Genomic DNA, 19,088 nt, shown 5'->3' on the forward strand with positions numbered 1-19,088 from the left:
GACAGAAAGGCATTTAAAAAATTAAATATACAGTGTGTTCCTAAATGGTTATTGGGGCTTCAAAGTTGTTTAATTTCTCTCACTTGCATTATATAAGAACAAACCTTACATGGGAATAAAGAGCAACTCTCAGTTTTCACACCATACCTTTTAAGTGTTCAACGTGAGCACCATTTGTCACATGGCAGATATCCAGCCAATAGTCAGCAAGTCTAGAGCAGCACTAATCCTTCTCAACTCTGGCAGGTCAGCATGTAGCGGCAGCAGCTATGCATTGTCCTTCACATACCACCACAGAAAGAAATCTCATGGTATGAGATCGGAGAACCATGAACTACATACGAAAACTGCTTTGATATTCTCGACTGTTTCGTTGTCACACTCTGACATCCAGGACTGTTCCCTTTACAGATGCTTTTATTCGACGAATGTTATCAGATGGAGGATAAATTCTAAATTATTGCTGTCAGAGAGCTCATTGTTCAGATACTACAGAACCGCGCTTCACAAATTGCAACACAAAAATAGACTGATGCATGGGAGTCGCCATTTTGTAAATGTGACGTGATGCAACAAAGATGAGGAACAAACGCTGTGAGCAGAATATCCGAAATTTACACAGCTCTTCTTTCATTATATACAAGAAACATACATTCACTTTCATTTATAAAGCCATGTCAACCACCTGAAATCCCGATAATCATTTAGGGACATGGTGTATTAAAAATCTTAACAACTCTAGTTGGAGATCTTTGTTTATTAATAGCTGTTGCTTGAATATTAAATGTTGGTAGATGAAATTATATTTATTATTTAGAATTATTAAAATGCAAAGTTGAAATAGAAATTATGTCTTCTCAGGTCAATATTTTATATTAAACTACTTAAGTAATTATAATAAAGTTTTGCAAGTAAATTGAATTTTTGTAAAAGTATTCAAAATCTTTTAAACACGCAAACCCTAACTTAAGGTTAATTATTCTATGTCCCCAGAAAAATGTTAAATAGGGGTCCTACTTAAATGGAATCTCTGTTGTTGTGTAATTTTTTTTTATCCAATGCCACCAGGTTGTCTTTTCGACATTTTTGGTCTTCTCTCCTGGCCGTGGCTTAGTTGTTAGCCACTTCTGAGGTTGGGGCTCCTGGAAGGTGGAGTTACATTACCTGATGATGTGATAGGATGATTATGATAATGTGGTGAGGTCTTAAATCTAAACTTAACCTAAATTCCAAACCATGGACAAACACAGGAATAATCCCCTTTAAGGAAAAATTCCTGTGCTCTAACCGGGAATCGAACCCGGGACCTCATGAACTATAGCCAGAAGCTCTGACCACTAGGCCATGAGACTGGTCTGACAACGAGAAATAAAAAGTATATTTCGAACTGGTATAAATTATGTCAGACTATTGGGACTTAGCTTGTGTAAGGTTATGAATCAATTGAATCTAGCAATCATAGAGGTCTCTTAAATGTGGTTTACAAGTAGTAGTATTACTGTATGATGAGATATTTACTTGTATTTGAATAACCCATTGGCAAAAGTTGTTATATCCACTTGAAATTTGTTTTGGGCAAGAGTGAAAAATCTTGTATAATTTTTGTCATTCAAGCTATCAAAACTATCTTAAAAAAAAAAAAAAAAATTTTAGTTAACAGAACGTGTATAATTTGGAATGAGAAATGCAGTTTATATTTATTTAAGTAAAATGCACTTGATACTTTTTACAGCTGGACAAAGGATTTAGCTGATTTTGGAACTGAAGTGTCTACAATTTTTATTTTATGTATAGTTGCAATTGCATTTAAATCTTAGATTAGGCTATTGAATTCTACATAAAGTTATAGTTTGAAGAATTTTATTGCCCTATTAATGGAGTCTATACACAAAATTGCATACTACTGTATATTACAAAACACTTTCAGTTATGTACAAAAAATATAGCTACATTTTTTTTTATTTAGTCAGGTGTTTCTAGTTTAATGAAATGAAAAAAAAATACTAACAGTATTATAGGGGGAGTCTCAACTAAATTACTTTCATCCTCTATCATCGCAATAATGTTGTTACTCTGAAAGTAAAATAGATAAATTAGCGAAGTATAAAATATTCAAACAGAAACAGCTAATCTTTGAAAAGACGGATACAACAAATTAATAAACTCGAACTTGTTGATACAAAACTACTATATTAATAATATATAGCCATTGTCCAGTGCTATTACCATAGTATTATTTTCTCCTACTCACATATTTATAAATGCAACATAATTTTATTATAAATGAAAATAAATTTCCCTGATGGTTATACAAAAAGAATGTAGCTACTTTTGCAACTTGAAGTTTGAGGTTGCCATTTTAGCATAATGATTTAGCTGTTTTTGCAGTCGTAAATCTGATTAATGGTTATAACTTCAATTGCAATTGACCACAGTAAGTATTCAACTTTTTTTGCAACTTGACCCACTTTTCTTCATCAATTTTATGTGGTTTGTAACAACTGTTTCATATGTTTAAAATGTTCAATTCGAAACCAAGGAGGAAATAAATCCAGGGGTACCAAAACTTTTTTTTTAGCTGCTTTTGCCAATAGCCTACTCACTTGAAAATTAATTGTAATTTCGTAACTAGTAATACCTCATCTACGAAGAAGTACAGTAATTGCAGGTAAGATTACAATACTTTAATAGGTACCGGTATGTAACATGATTTTTTTTTTTCGATTATTATATATTCTTAGCATTGGAAGGCATTGGAGTGTTTCTTTCGTAAGTTGATCTGACGATTTCTTTGTCTTACCCCAAGATTAACTTTTCCTTTCGAAGCTGACATTTCATTTATTATTTTTGGTTCTTCCCCATCTTGCGTCTCTTCCCCATTTTCAAATTTAGCATTCACTTTTTTTCTTGTGATAAATCTGTTTGTCTTAATAATATGTTACATAAAGCACATAACAATTTACATAATGGTACTTTGTCATTAATACTTCTTCATTGACATTGTAAAGTGAGGTTATGTGAAAAGTATAAAGTGGTTGAATATTAAGTTGCATAAGAATGAAGAAGACTGAACAGGAAATTTATATTGAAAGTATAAAGTTTCCAATATTGAAACAAAAATTACTGTGTTGGGTTGGTTATGTGACTTAGAAAGAAAAATTAATCAGTTGTTTGAAGAATCTCAGAAAGGAAATTGTTAGGCCTCGACCAAGATTTATTGACAATTTAGAAAGTTTTATTAAAAGTTTTCCAAATGAATGACTGTAAGATAGTTTGTGAAGAGAAACTTGCATGGAACTAAATCTTCAATTGGGTAGACAGGGCTTTTTTTATCTTATAGTGCTTAATAATAATAATAATGTTTGCGGACTTAATTATAATCTTGAACTATCACGTAAGTTGTATTCTTTCGACATTAAAAATGCAGGATTCTTTACGCCAGGATTATTGTTACTAATCTCTCTCATCCTACTCCTATTAGTATTAATATATATGTGTAAATGTACATTTATGCACCTTAGTAAATTGTTTGAGGGGACAGGTACAATTTTGAGTCAGTTCAGTATGTAGTTTAATGATGTTCTCCACAAAGCAGGATCGAAAGTGAAATGTTTGTCATAATTATAAATTTTTTGCAGTTTTGTTTTCCAGTGCCACATTACAGTCAATTTATTACCAGCATACAGAACGTATGCTTTTGTTAATTGTTTAGAATTTTAAAAATTAAGGTTTGTGATTACTGGAATTATTTGATAGACCTACATTACCCCCCCCACCCCTTATTTTTATCAATTGAAATGATGGTAGAAATGTGTTAACTTCTCTTCAAAATTAAACTAATTTAAAAGCAGAGAAAAGAGGGTGAGTGTGGACAATTTTTAACGAAGGTCAATAGTGGTAAAATTATTATTGGCTTATTATTATTATTATTACTATTACTACTATTAATATTAATTTTTACAGTTGAGTTTGTTTCAGGAGAGAGGAATGAAAGTGATGTAAGCAAAAGCACAAAGATTAATCCGTCGTTACTTTAGAAAAATAATATATATATAAATATACACATATATTTTAAAACAAGAGAAAACGCTTGTATTGTTGATAATATTTTACGCTTGTAGATTTTGTTTTTATTGTGTATTGTTAACAGCTGTTTATTAGTTTATGTTGTATTTTACTGTCTTTTTCTTTTATTGCTTTTACAAAGATATGTATTATTTATCTATATTTTTATTTATTCATTTAACCCGGTAAATTACAACAATTTTATTCAGAAATGCTGAATGGTGAGATATCGACAGGCACTTTATGGTGTTTCATAATGAATTAAATTGTAAAAGAATTGTTTCCTGCCATTCAGAAATGGAAGAACAGTCAAATCCTTAAAAGCAGAAGTGGCAGGTGAAAACAGATTATTTATTAGAAGCAAGCAATGAAGTTGCTGCAGCCACTATTGCTTTCGAAGGAGACTTTATTTTTCAGTTTTGTATTACAAGAATAATAAGTAAACAAGGCATCAGTGCTTTGTTTATAGCTGTATAGAGTGTACTCACTTGCAATAGATGAATTGCTATAAAATTATAAACCTGCACAAAGCATGATAAGGACTCTGATGTACTGGTTGGGATTAGGAGAAAAAGTTTAAAAAAGAAAAAAAATTGCAAATTACTGTAGAAGAATAACCAGCTTTGACTTCAATACAACCTACCTTCATGCTTAGGTGAAGACTTGTAGTATTCTTTTCTGTTCCATGTCATTATTATTTTAATTCTGAACAAATATGTGTACTGTGTAAGTGATGATAAGAATTACAACATGTTACCCTCAATAATTCCCTTTGAATTGGATTTTGTTCCTTGTAAGCTCAACAATAATTTGATGCAAGATGCCAGTTGGAAGTTTCAGAGTACTTCAGGTCATATAACAAAATCTTATGCTTTGTTTAAATGTAAAACATATATTACTACGAATTGTAACATTTTGGTTTAAATTTCGTTAGATATTATATATATGATGTATATTTCTCAAAATCTTCGGTCCTGCTGGCCCTTCACATTTCTGTATTCGGGCCAGCATTCCCTTATTTGCACGTATTTTGACACTTGAAGCCCGTTCTTGCTATGTCTTTCATGTCCCTTCACTTTCACTTGACCATCCTTTTACTTTATCCACTACTATTCTACTTCCCTTTTCTTATTCTCAGTTCCCTTAAAAATCATTCCTACCTTCATAACTAAATACTTTAAATAACAATACATATAACTTATTTAATATATAAGACCTAACCCTTGTTGACTATTTCACTAAAAACTTGAACTATTATTATATTCACTGTCTAAACTCTTCTCACACAACACTTTAGCGCTCGTATCCTAGCAACATTGCTTTCACTCTATTTATAACACTATTTAACACTGAAGAAAGTACAACAGCTCACTTCCATTTATCCATTACCTAGATGAACCTACTATTATTTCAACCCACTGATGCACCATTTCCTCAGATTATAGACAGATTTATCTCCACTATTGCCCCCTCTTTTCGCACTCCTGGCACGCTTTACACACTCACTACTTCCCCTTCTATTCCGCTCACTTATTTCGCTTCCTCGTTCACCAGTCTCTTCTTTCGTCGGTCCAGCATTCCTCTCTCTCTCTCCTTCTCCTTTCTCCAATTCTGTTGTTAGATATTATGTGTTAGCTCCTACAGTGCACACATGTAGGCTGTAGTTCAAAGTTTAAATGTTTCCAGGATAAGTTTATGAACAGTGCTCTCCAAACTCAAAACACTGGCAATATAGTTTTATGAATAGAGATGATCTTTTCTCATGAAGAAAACTTGACACTATGAAACAGAGAGAACGAGATCTAAGTGGCAGGATGTTTATTAGGGCTCGGATTTTTAGGTGCTAAAAATCGGGAAAATATTTTTTGTGTGTTAAAATCTGGAAAATACGTGACAAAAATGAAAAAAAAAAAAAAAATTAATTAGGTTTCACTTATTTTATGTGAATATAAACAATATGCAGTACTCACCAGTATAAATTATGCTGTCTCTCCAACTCCTGAAGAATTACAGTACACAGTGAGATTCATCCTCAAGTTGTCCATCACAAATGACTGACGACTATCGCGAAACACTGCCTTGTACTGGGGAAAAAGAGTGCCCTGGTCATTGAGAAACAACATACAGTACACTCCCTGCAGACATGTTTATAATTGGAAACGAAAACACAGGCAGCTGATGTTTATGAAATTATAATTGCTTTCTGAATCAACATTATGATAACTTACAAGACACTCCTAAATGACACATCAGTGTTTATGTGTGTTACAGTACAATTTTTTACTGGTGACAGCTCTTATCGCTTATGATGAGAGAGCAGATAGGTAATTCCGAGAAACAGTTGCCAGCTGTCTCGTCTGCACTGAACACTCGGATGATGATTAATCTGAAATGGGGCTTTTTTCGAAAACTATTTGATGAAAACTTAATTTTTATGTGAATATTTGAAAATATGTATTTACATTTATAAAATTAAAAATATGTGTTTTTATGTGAAATAAAATTCAAAATATATGCTCAGGCGACCTTGTCCAAAACTGACAACACAATTACGAATTTCTATTACAGTGCAAATAAAATATTTATTTACCTAAGAATCCTAGCCATAAACTGATTAATGGTATAAACCATAAGTCTGGCCATTGAACAAGAATATACCGGTAATCATATTTCTTTGTTAACTGTGTTAAGTTAAAGAAAAATTGCAATTTACTGTAGAAGAATAAGCAGCTAGGACTCATCTTCATGTGTACCTACATACTTTACTATGTATATTAAAAAATTGGTACTAGACACTAAGGGATAAGTAATATTGTTTTTTTAAATATCTGTGTTTCATGTTTGAAGAATTGCTGATGTCGCCATTGTTTGAAGGAAGACTTTAAACCACTTTGATACATATTTAGCAGTTAAATTTTAATATTCACTATATTAAGGTTACCAGATTTTTTTCATAATTTTCGGGGACAGATATAGACTTATAAAAAAAACTTTTAACATTTTTGTTAGATTGCTGTTCACTTCTATTGTTTTTACACAATTTAAAGAATTAAAGCACTGCTACTCATTCTATTATGTACTAAACTACTGTTGTTGTTTTTCCCCAGAAGAGTGAATTTATTAAGCAGGTCTTCTCTAGATCCTAGTTTTTTTTCCCCCCAGAAAATTTCTGACAGGTCATGTTGAAGTTGGCACGAACAGTTTCTAAATTCATTTTAGATTTTTGGGGTGTCCATCCACATCATGTTCATTGAAGAAACTCTCTTGACTGAATCATTACTTCCAGGACACAGATAGTTCAGCTTCTGGAGTTGTGCAGAGGGAATCATTTTCTCAGAAAAACAAATTTAAAATTTCACTCAATTTTGAGCAAAAGTAGCATTTTATTGATTCCACTTTGTCATTTTCTCTTGTCACATAGCCTATGTCTTCAAGCAATAAATTATCTTCATCGAGATCAAGTCCATCTAAGTTTGAAGAAAAGTAATGGACTGACTGTCGCTTCAAACTTTTCTCTTTCTAGAGAAGATCTCAGCAACTTAAGTACATTTCATAGATATCTTCTCTTGTTAACGAATAACTGAGGCACTGGAATATTCAACAGAACTTCTTCTAAAGATGCCCAAATGTTGCTTAAATGATGGTGGAATAAATTTATCTTCTTTCCTGGAGTTTAGTTTTTTCTTAATTTCGATAACAACGTAAGAATTGACTACATCGGCCTTGAAAAAGTCATTAGGAACATTGATATAAATTTTAATGGTACCATATTTAATAGGACCAGACAGTGCATGGCCTATGTGGATGATATTGTGGTCGTGAGTAGATCTCTTGGAGTGCTAAATGAAATAGTAAACCAAATTCAAACAGAAGCAGAGCACATGGGGTTAAAAATTAATAAAGAGAAAACTAAATATATGAGAAACATAAGATCAAGTGGCGTTTGTAATAAAGATATTATAATAAATGGACAGAAATATGAGGAAGTAGATTCTTTTAAATATTTAGGAGTTTTAATTACCCAAGAAAACACTGCAGATGCGGATATGAGGCAAAAAATTGCTGGGGGGAAATAGATGCCTGAGAGCCCTTAACAAAACTTTGAGAGCAAGTTGCATAAGTAAAAAAGCAAAACTTACATTATATAAAACAGTTGTAAGACCAATGTGCTTTATGGCAGTGAAACTTGGACTCTGTCGAAGAAAATGGAACAACAACTGATGACATGGGAAAGAAAAATTCTAAGGAAAATCTATGGTCCTAAATATGAGAATGGGCACTGGAGAATTAGATATAACACAGAACTGAAAACGCAGTATAAATCTCCAGATATTGTTGCTGAAATCAAAGCCTGTAGGTTGGAATGGTTAGGACATGTAATCAGGATGAATGATCAGAGAATACCAAAAAAGATTCTAAACACAAAACCAGAAGGCAGGCGCAATATTGGTAGACAGAAACTAAGATGGTTGGATGGAGTGGAGGACGATTTAAGGACTCTAGGCGTGAGAAGATGGAGGCAGAAGGCTCTGGTTGGACAGGAATGGACCAAGATCGTAAGGGAGGCCAAGGCTAGACTGCAAGGGCCGTAGTGCCAAAGAAGAAGAAGAAGACTTGACTGCAGTTATGTTCTCACCCTCAGTTTGGATTATGACATCATTAAACCATATCAATAATTAACAATGAAAATCCGAAGATATCTGGGAAAAAAAAATATATATATATAAAATTTGGGGACATTCCGGAGACGAATTTTGTCTGGGAACAGAAAACAAAATTCGGGGACTGTCTCCTTGAAACATGGATGTCTGGTAACCTCACTATATCATATTAGATGTAAATTTAGTCATGTCCTTAAGAACTGATGTACCTGGTAATCAATTCTTAGAGAATTTTAGGAGTCGAGATAGTGGAGTTGGTAGTGATTGGTTACAAATTCGATTTTGGCAAGATATGAAAAAGTGATAGTTCCTTTGGTTGTTGAGCTTAACCGAGATTCTTGGAATGCTTTTCCAGTAAGAAGAAAGAAGTGAAAAGTTCACTTTCTTGCTTCATGTTGAGTGCTATAATTTGTATACAGTAGTAATCTGAAATACCCTTTCCCCCCCTCCCCCCATTTCAAAAAGTTAGGTTACTTGGTCTAAGACTTCTTTTGAAATTATGGAAAAACCTAATGCTTTTGTGCTGTTTGAGTGACAGTTTTGTCAAGATCGGTTTATAAAAATATTCTTTAAGAAAGAAAGAAATTCAAGTGTAGGCTACTTGTGTTTTATATAGGATTGTGATCAAAATTTTTGTCTAATCGAAGCACTAATTAATAATTCCTTGTATAGTTACGACTGGCGGCCAGGTAACTCTGTTGGTAGAGCAGCTGGCTACGGACTGGAAGGTCCGGGGTTTGATCCCAGGTGGTGACAGGATTTTTTCTCGTTGCCAAACTTTCAGAACGGCCCCGAGGTTCACTCAGCCTCCTACAGAATTGAGTACCGGGTCTTTCCTGGGGGTAAAAGGTGGTCAGAGCGTGGTGCCGACCACACCACCTCATTCTAGTGCCGAGGTCATGGACAGCATGGGGCTCTACCTCCATGCCCCCCCAAGTGCCTTCATGGCATGTTACGGGGATACCTTTACCTTTTTTTTTTTATAGTTATGACTAAGTTTTGGTGCACACAGGAAGTACATGATATGCATGGTTAGAAATTTTTTAAGTTTAATGAAGTAAAATAGGAATTTATTTTTTATGATACTAAATATAGATTGAGTTAGAAATGGTTGAAAAACAGGAAAAATAGTTAATTAATTTAAATTCTCTTAATTATTTCTTAGACGTTAATTTACCTCAAGGCTATCAACGTATTATATATCTATAATAAACACTACACATTTTTCCATATAGCCTATTCATTAAAGTATATTTTTGTGAAAAAATGTTGTAATGCAATGCAAATCAAGTGGTCAAGGTTAAGGTAACACGAATTACGCACATGTAGGAAAGCAGTCCTTGAAAATTTATTGGAAAGTAAAGGTGAAGTGTTGTCATAATATTTATTGCTTTGTGAATGTATGTCAAATTACAACAAACAAGAGAGATCACATTTGAGAACCATATTGGTGTCATATTAGATGTGCTATAATAGATACGAGTTTGCATTTATGTTGATTTGCCACTTTATTGCAATTTTATTATGTAAAATCATGCGAGCATCTGGTAACGGATTTGTCTGATCTTTCTCCAGTAAATAAATTTCCATTTGCGTCAATTAATCTGTGCTCTGAACTTTTCATTGACATGGTAATCAATAGGGATAAGAAAGATTCAGGTTTTCTTTAATTTTCAGCACTCTAAAATTACACTAATTTAATTTTCATTTGTTTCAAGAAATATAGTTGGTAATTAAATTGTGCAGCTGTGATTAACCCCAAGGAAACGTGTTGTAATTCATATCATGTAGTACACTGTATAATTGTTTCAGTTTATTAGCACAATTATTTTTATTGTCATTGTATTACTGTACTTTGCGGAACATGAAGGGGGGCAAGGTACAAATACCACAGTTTGGTGTCTGACATCCAGTGTGAATGTATGTGCATGTAAGAGAGTTAATTCTTTTGTAGATGTAAGTGGTCTTCAGTAACTGCTTCTGCTGCCGTGATATTGCAACTTTTTTACATAAAAATATTTAAAAATTAAACACAAACAAAAATAATTATAACATACGTTGCTAGTCCTTTATTATTATAATTTATTTGTTTGTTCGTTTGTCTTGCTCTTGTCTATTTTTCCACTCTGTGGTGAAACAGATTATGTGACTACTTCAGCTGATACTGTGAATAGAGAACTATGCAACTTTGTAACCAAAGTTAAATGTTACTAGAAGATGCCCATATAGCCACCCCTACTGGTTCATTTCGTGGGTACTATGGACAAGGGTCAGTTATTTTAAAAATACATCATGACTAATGTAAATACATTGTATTATCTGTGGAAACTAAAGATTGTTATCAAGTTCTGTATTTACTTAAATATGAGGTACATGTGTTAACATAATATTTAAGTTTTGATACATAGTTTTGTATGTTATCGATTAAAACATAATTTGGTCCACAGTGAAATGAACATCATGTGCAGTTATGTTTGGGTAAATATAATATATCATAAAAGAATCCATTTTAGGTTATAACAATCTTGGTCCTAAGTATATGCTACAAATATCCAGATATCCCGTTGATATGCTTGCATCAGTTTTCTAAATCTTGTATTTTAGGGCTCATATCTTGGGCATGAGCATCCTGGTTGTGGAGGCTGAATGCTTCGGGTGGAAACTGTGTAATGAGTACGCAGTTGACTAGAACCTGATTATCCAAATAGGTCAGCTGGTAAACCTACAGAATGGCACAGTTAGTTGAAAACGAGTCACATTCACTAAATAGTCACCCAGATAGGATGCCATTTGATATTTCACTGGCCACGTCAATTTATCTATTAGGCTGGATAATCAGCTTCTGTTGTAAAAGAAATAGAAACTTGTTCATAAATGCTGCCCATAAATTCACAGTTCTGTGAGAGCAATCTTGTTTCTTTGTCATTGTTGGGTGTGAAAGTTGAAAGTGCAATCAAAACAAAAATAAAGTTGTGTTTTCCCCCCTCTCCCCTAACAGTCGCTATCATTGCTTTTAGTTGTTTAAAACGAGTTGCTATGGGAACATTTCCTTAATCAGAACTGAAATAAGCTAAGCTTTCCAAAGAGTGTTGAAATTTTTAGCAGATTGGTACAAAAGATGTAAAGAAATATATACATATATATATGGAAAAAAAAAAACATGGTCAGTTTTAATTTTCCCCTGAAACATGTGAACTTTGCTATATTACAGTATATTACAAAATAACAAATAATTAATAATGAAATAAATATTAACTGTGTTGATAAAACAAAATAGTCTGCAAGCCAGTGAATACATGTTGTTACAATAAAGAATCTTCTTTAGTGTGTGTGTTGCGTGAATGTGTACGTGTGCTCGCATGGGTGTGTGTGTCGTGTTTGCTATCGAGAAAATGTGATTGGAAGTATGGCTGAATATCCTTGAGAGAACAAATGTGGAAAATAAAATTATCGTGATTGAAAGATATATAATTTGAGAAATGTGAGTGAATAGAGAAAGATCTAATAAAAATGAAAGCTTTTGTCATTTTGTACAAAAGTGAAATGACTGTCGTAGTATTATAATAATTGTTCTGAGTCTTTGTTGAAAGCAGTAAGCAAAATGCAAAAGGAACACTTGATTATTGGTAATATTTTAACGCATCCCCAGGTAGGGGCATCGTGTCATTCACTTTTATTTTTTAGTTTCTTCTTGAGTATCGTTAATAGCTCAGACCCAGCTCGATTTGATGTGACATTTGTTTATTGCATCTTTTCTTTGAGCAGTAAGACTAATGTGTTTCTTCATCTTTTTAGATGATAAAAGAGTTGTGTGTTGAGAAAACATTATAAGTAGTGAAAGAAAACAAAAGTAGTGATACTGTACAATGTAAAAACAGACCTCTCCTTGACACGTCCAGGCCAGCTACTCGAATCATGTGTCAACCTTATTATCATCATTATAACTATACGTATATGATACAATAGCACGATTTCTGGACGAATCATTTCAAAATGCTTATATTGATCACTGTACATTGTGTAATTGTGAATAAATTTACAATGTCATTTACAAGAAATATATATTTAATGTGTGTTAGCAGGATGCAAGGAGATGAGTTTCTTTTTGAGAAAGAATAAATCTAATTATATACATATAACATGTAGTTTGTAATTCCTTCAGTTTTTTTATTTTTACCCCAGTGTACAGTGGTCCAAATCACGTATCTAGCAGGACAAAAATAATTTTGGTCACTCTTAAAGTAAGCTATTTTCTTTTACACAAATGTAATGAGTGTTTGTATACAAAACAAATATGTTACCTTTAAGTACCACTACTGTATAAAGTTGCCTGGAACTCGCATTGCAGGATGCGCGCTGATTCGAGTCCTCATGGGGGAAGAAATTTTCTCATAAAATTTTAGCCAGTGTATGGGACCGGTGCCCACCCAGCATCATGATGCACTTGGGGAGCTACGATAGTTAGTGAAATCCGGTTACACAGACCAGCTATAACGGCTTGTGGCTCATCGTGTTAACCACATGATACCCCCATTCTGGTTGGATGATCGTCCACCTCTGCTTTGGCATGTGGCCGTGAGGCCAGCAGTCAGCTGGTCGGTCTTGGCCCTTCATGGGCTGTAGCACCACGGATTATTATTATTATTATTATTATCATTATTATTACGATTAAAGAAAACACGGAAATTTTACTTGAAGCAAGTAATGCGATCGGTTTGGAAGTAAATCCCGAAAAGACAAACTATATGATTATGTCTCGTGACCAGAATATTGTACGAAATGGAAATATAAAAATTGGAGATTTATCCTTTGAAGAGGTGGAAAAATTCAAATATCTTGGAGCAACAGTAACAAAATAAATGACACTCGGGAGGAAATTAAACGCAGAATAAATATGGGAAATGCGTGTTATTATTCGGTTGAGAAGCTTTTATCATCTAGTCTGCTGTCAAAAAATCTGAAAGTTAGAATTTATAAAACAGTTATATTACCGGTTCTTCTGTATGGTTGTGAAACTTGGACTCTCACTCTGAGAGAGGAACATAGATTAAGGGTGTTTGAGAATAAGGTGCTTAGGAAAATATTTGAGGCTAAGCGGGATGAAGTTACAGGAGAATGGAAAAAGTTACACAACACAGAACTGCACGCATTGTATTCTTCAACTGACATAATTAGGAACATTAAATCCAGACGTTTGAGATGGGCAGGGAATGTAGCACGTATGGGCAAATCCAGAAATGCATATAGAGTGTTAGTTGGGAGACCGGAGGGAAAAAGACCTCTGGGGAGGCCGAGACGTAGATGGGAGGATAATATTAAAATGGATTTGAGGGAGGTGGGATATGATGATAGAGACTGGATTAATCTTGCACAGGATAGGAACCGATGGCGGGCTTATGTGAGGGCGGCAATGAACCTTCGGGTTCCTTAAAAGCCATTTGTAAGTAAGTAAGTAATAAGAGTTTGTGTACAAAACAAATATGTTACCTTAAGTATGTACTGGTCTGTATAAAGTTTGATGAAAATCTGTTAGATAGGAGAAAAGTTGATAACTTTGCATTCATCCCCTATAATGGGGTAGTTTCTTTTACACAAATGTAATGAGAGTTTGTATACAAAACAAATATGTTACCTGCAACTACTGTACGAAGTTTCATCAAATCTGTTAGATAAGAGGAAAGTTATTAATTTTGTCCAGCTAGATTTACATTTTAGACCACTGTGCAGTGTGCAAGCTGAGTTACCATTGTTATAGAGTAACAGTTTGCCCTATCCATTAACACCATAATGTAATATCCATAACACGTAATCCTAAAGAAAGTTCCGTAATTATTGCTCTGTCTCCTAAAGGCACCAGGCAATGTGACATGAAGGAAAAATGTGTTGTTTTTTTTTTTCTTGTCATATCACCAATGGCAGTGGCTTAGAAACTTTTTTCTCTTTGAGAATATATGCAAGTACAGTGTGTTTTGTGAACTATACTTTTATTATTTAAAAAACTCACATGTGCGCATGCACGCTAAAAAACACACACAATAGTATATTACAAGTGTGGTCAGTGCATTATAACAGAATTAAGGAAAAGTTGGAGAAGACAGACGAAGTTAAGTCTTCTTTCTTTTCGAGATTCTGTTATACACTTAACACATGTATTGCATACTATTTTTTAGCCGATCTTAATAAAAAAATAAATTATTATTAATCATTTTTAATTTAAATAAATAGTTTTTTTTGGACGCTAACATTTTCATATGTGATCGCCGTTTGTTATTTGTTGATAGGTGTCATTCATTTGTTATTATTTGTATTTGTCGATATGTGTTATTCATTTGTTATTATTCGGTGGTGATTGTGAAAATGTTGGAATAAAATAAATTATAGGAAGTTTAGGTTTGTGTTCAAAGAAGTAGATAGGTGACACATTAATTATTATACATCAATATAAATAAATACCATATAGAAAATGTTTGTAGGTGATATATTAATTATACATCAGTACTGGTAAGTGCTTGAATACGTACTTTATTCCATGGATGTTTTTGCATTCAGCCACGGCCCCATGAGTAATGCTCAGAGAAACAACCGGAAGTCGTCAGAAATGGTATTCACGCTTACGTCTTATCTACATTAATTATTGTTTTCTCACAAATCTCCACTCCAATAAATTAATTTAGAAAGAGGTCAGGTATAATAAGACATTTAGTTATTTCCTCATAGCACATAATAGTGCACGACACTGATAATTAGTTACTTTTAAGTAAATAAATAAAAGTTGATTTGTTTTGTTTACTTACCGCGTGTGTTGTAAGTTTAACTTACAAGGTCTACCAACAATATCGGTAAGGTTGTTAAAAAACACAATCGGCCAAAAAATAAATAATGATACTACTGTGTTTATGCTGACTACTGAAATGTGCAATTCCATATTGTTTCAGAGCTGCAGTTTGATGGAGTTGAAGTAATTTTGTGATACAAAACATTTTTTAGTTCTACTTAAGGTAAGATTGCCAGATTTTTTTTCACAATTTCTGGGGACAGATATTGGTATATTAAAAAGATACTTTTAACATTTGTGTTAGATTGCCGTTCACTTATTTAGTTTTCTACATAATTTAAAGAATTAAAATACTGGTACTTATACTGCAGGGCTGTGTCTTCTGCAACTGGTACTGATGATTTTAATTTACTTCTTTTGTGGTTATGGATGGACAGTATAGAAGAATGTGTTCCAGATCTTCATCATGATTATTACACCACAGACAAGTAGGATTATCAGAAATGTGAAATTGGTGTAGGTACAATTGAGTGACAATGTGACCTGTTCTGGCTCTTTTTAAACTACAGTGGACTATAGTGGACTTTATGTTGTCAGCAAACAGCTGGATACATTAAGAAGATTGATTGATCCTGGATTTTTGGGATATCCACATCATGTACATTGAAAAAACTCTCTCCACTCATTCATTCATTTATTTTATTCCATAGATATTACTGGTACATGAGCAATGAAGCTTTAAGATGTGGAACAAGTCAAAATTTTACAATATTACAATTATAATTTTTACAAATTTTTATAGTTTTACAATTTAGTAATTTTCTACAATTTTGTGCAATATTTTGGCGAGATGTAGTGAAATGAGGTGAGGTCCGAGGATTTGCCAAAATATTATCCGGCATTTGCCTTTTGGTTGGGGAAAACCTCGGAAAAACCCAACCAGGTAATCAAATCAAAGGGGTTGATGCCAAGGACTCGCCATACACCATCCAGCTTCAGTCCCACGGCTGTGGAAAACCTCGGAAGAAACCAAAGACCAAAGGGGGATCCAACCCAAGCCCGAACACAGCTCCGGATCAGCATCCCAGCGAGTCTGCCGACTGAGCTACATCGATGGCTCTACTAAAAGTATACAATACATAGGCAATCAGATTATTAAATTTACAAACGCAAATGGTCATTCATCAGTTGAGCTATATGTATAATACAAAACAAGTAAGTTAATTAAATTTAAGGCATAAACAATTCAACCAGTTGTGATATACAGAAATTGATAATACATATCATGCAAACTACTTCAAATTACAAACACAATTTATCAATAGAGCTATATAGATTACTATTAAATTTAAAGCATATACAATTCATCGGCCAAAACTATACAAATATATACAATACAAAGTAGCATACTTTCATTAAGCTATACAAATTTGTGCAATTAATATCAAGTAACTGAAGCATTAGTTCCAAGACACAGAGACAATTCAGTCAACTTCTGGAGTTGTGCACAAGGAATCATTTTCTCAGAAAAAATAAAATAATTCCACACCATTTGAACAAAATGTAGCATTATCTTCATTTCACTTTGTCATTTTCTCTGAAATCATATATGCTTCAAGCAAGAAATTTCATTGAATAAATTATCTTCATCCAGGTTAAGTTCATCTACATAATGGACTGTCTCTTCTACAGGGGTAATATAAGTACATTTCGTAGATATCTTATCATGTAAATGAATAACCCAGGCACTAGAATTTTCAAAAGTATTTTCATAGAATTCATGGAAGACACAAAGAATTCTGTTGTGAAATAAGCGCCACTTCTTCTAAAGACGCTCAAATTTGCTTAATTTTTTTGATGGTGGAATAAATTTATCTTCTTTCCTGAAGTTCAGTTTTTTTCATTAACTTCAATGGAAATGGAAAACTCGACTGCAGTTGCGTCATTACCTTCAGTTTTGATTATGGCATCAAGAAAAATCGGCAGAATTGCATTAGCAAAATTTATCATAGCAATATGCAAGGACCATTAAACAATAATTAATAAATTAACAATGAAAACCCGGGTTATCTGGGAAAATATTATTAAATCCAGGGACAAATTTTTTCTGGGGACAGAAAGCAAAATATGTGTGGTAACTTTACTTTAAGATGCTCGTAGGACATAAATTAACATTCTGTAATTCATTTATAAATTATGTTTCATTTAAATCTTACAACAATTTATTACAAAATTATGTTAGGTTTTTCAGTGTAGGCTATAAATGTTGTGGTACACATAGAAATGTTACTATGTGTAGGTTATGCAGCATAATAGTACTTTATGCAATGAGCCTATAATGAAGGTAATTAAGAAGTGAATATGGACATTTATGAAATGAGTGCAAGCGAGTTTCATAATTTTCATACGAGCTTCTTAATTACCATTATAGACGAGTTTCATACGACTTTTTATGCTCGACCATATTTCTAACTTGATATTATTAATTTTATTTGTATCGGACCTTGAGCAATGTTCCTATGTTGTGAGATGTGCGCAGACGCGAAAGTATTGATTTTTTCCGAGGAACAGATGTCCACATTGATCTTGCTAGGCCATAAGAACCTACAGAGATAACATTGAAATTAAATTAGACATTGAAAAACGAGATGACAAATTGAATTTATTTGAATATTATTTGCAATTAACGCTAATTATTATAGTAACAGAACATAACCTTCTGCGACAGTATTGGATTTCCAGCCTCCGTGACTTCACTAATTCTCTTTCGATTGCATATCCGAGAATAATCGATACTTGCGATTTTATAACGGTAGAAAGCTGAACAGTTGTCATTGGCTGAACAGTTGTAACCTTAGTCGTCATTGGCTGAAAGACCTGACCTTTAATGAGTAGGTGTACTTTAATGACATGCATTAAAGGTCTGCTACCAGGTGTATAATTACTTCATTTCGGCATGGTCGAGCATAAACATATTTTTATCATGTGCCTGCCGTGTTTAGTTCTCTTTCATTCAGATCGGTTCTTTATAAGAATTATAGCTGTGCCTTAATGTGCTATGTTGAAATTATTTCCATTAATTTATTATCCATCACTTATCTGCATAGAAGGCCTGGCCCACACCTGTGGAGTAACGGCTAGCGCGTCTGGCCGCGAAACCAGGTTCAATTCCCGGTCGGGGCAAGTTACCTGGTTGAGGTTTTTTCCGGGGTTTTCCCTCAACCCAATATGAGCAAATGCTGGGTAACTTTAGGTGCTGGACCCCGGACTCATTTCACCAGCATTATCACCTTCATCTCATTCAGACGCTAAATAACCTGAGATGTTGATAAAGCGTTGTAAAATAACCTACTAAAATAAATAAAAATAGTAGGCCTGTTCAACAAACAGCTGATCCTTGCAAGCTATGTTATTTGTACATCATAGAGAAAATAATATATATAGACTACATATAAGTAAATTATTGTGGCCCATGCATATTTGCATACATTTCTCCTTGATGCATGTGTCACATCATGTCAATCAGTAGATTTTTTTTTAATTAATTAATACCGATTGTTCTGTAAGGTTGTGAAACTTGGACTCTT

The sequence above is a fragment of the Periplaneta americana genome, chromosome 5, assembly GCF_040183065.1.
Source record: "Periplaneta americana isolate PAMFEO1 chromosome 5, P.americana_PAMFEO1_priV1, whole genome shotgun sequence".
In the NCBI taxonomy this organism is placed as follows: domain Eukaryota; kingdom Metazoa; phylum Arthropoda; class Insecta; order Blattodea; family Blattidae; genus Periplaneta; species Periplaneta americana.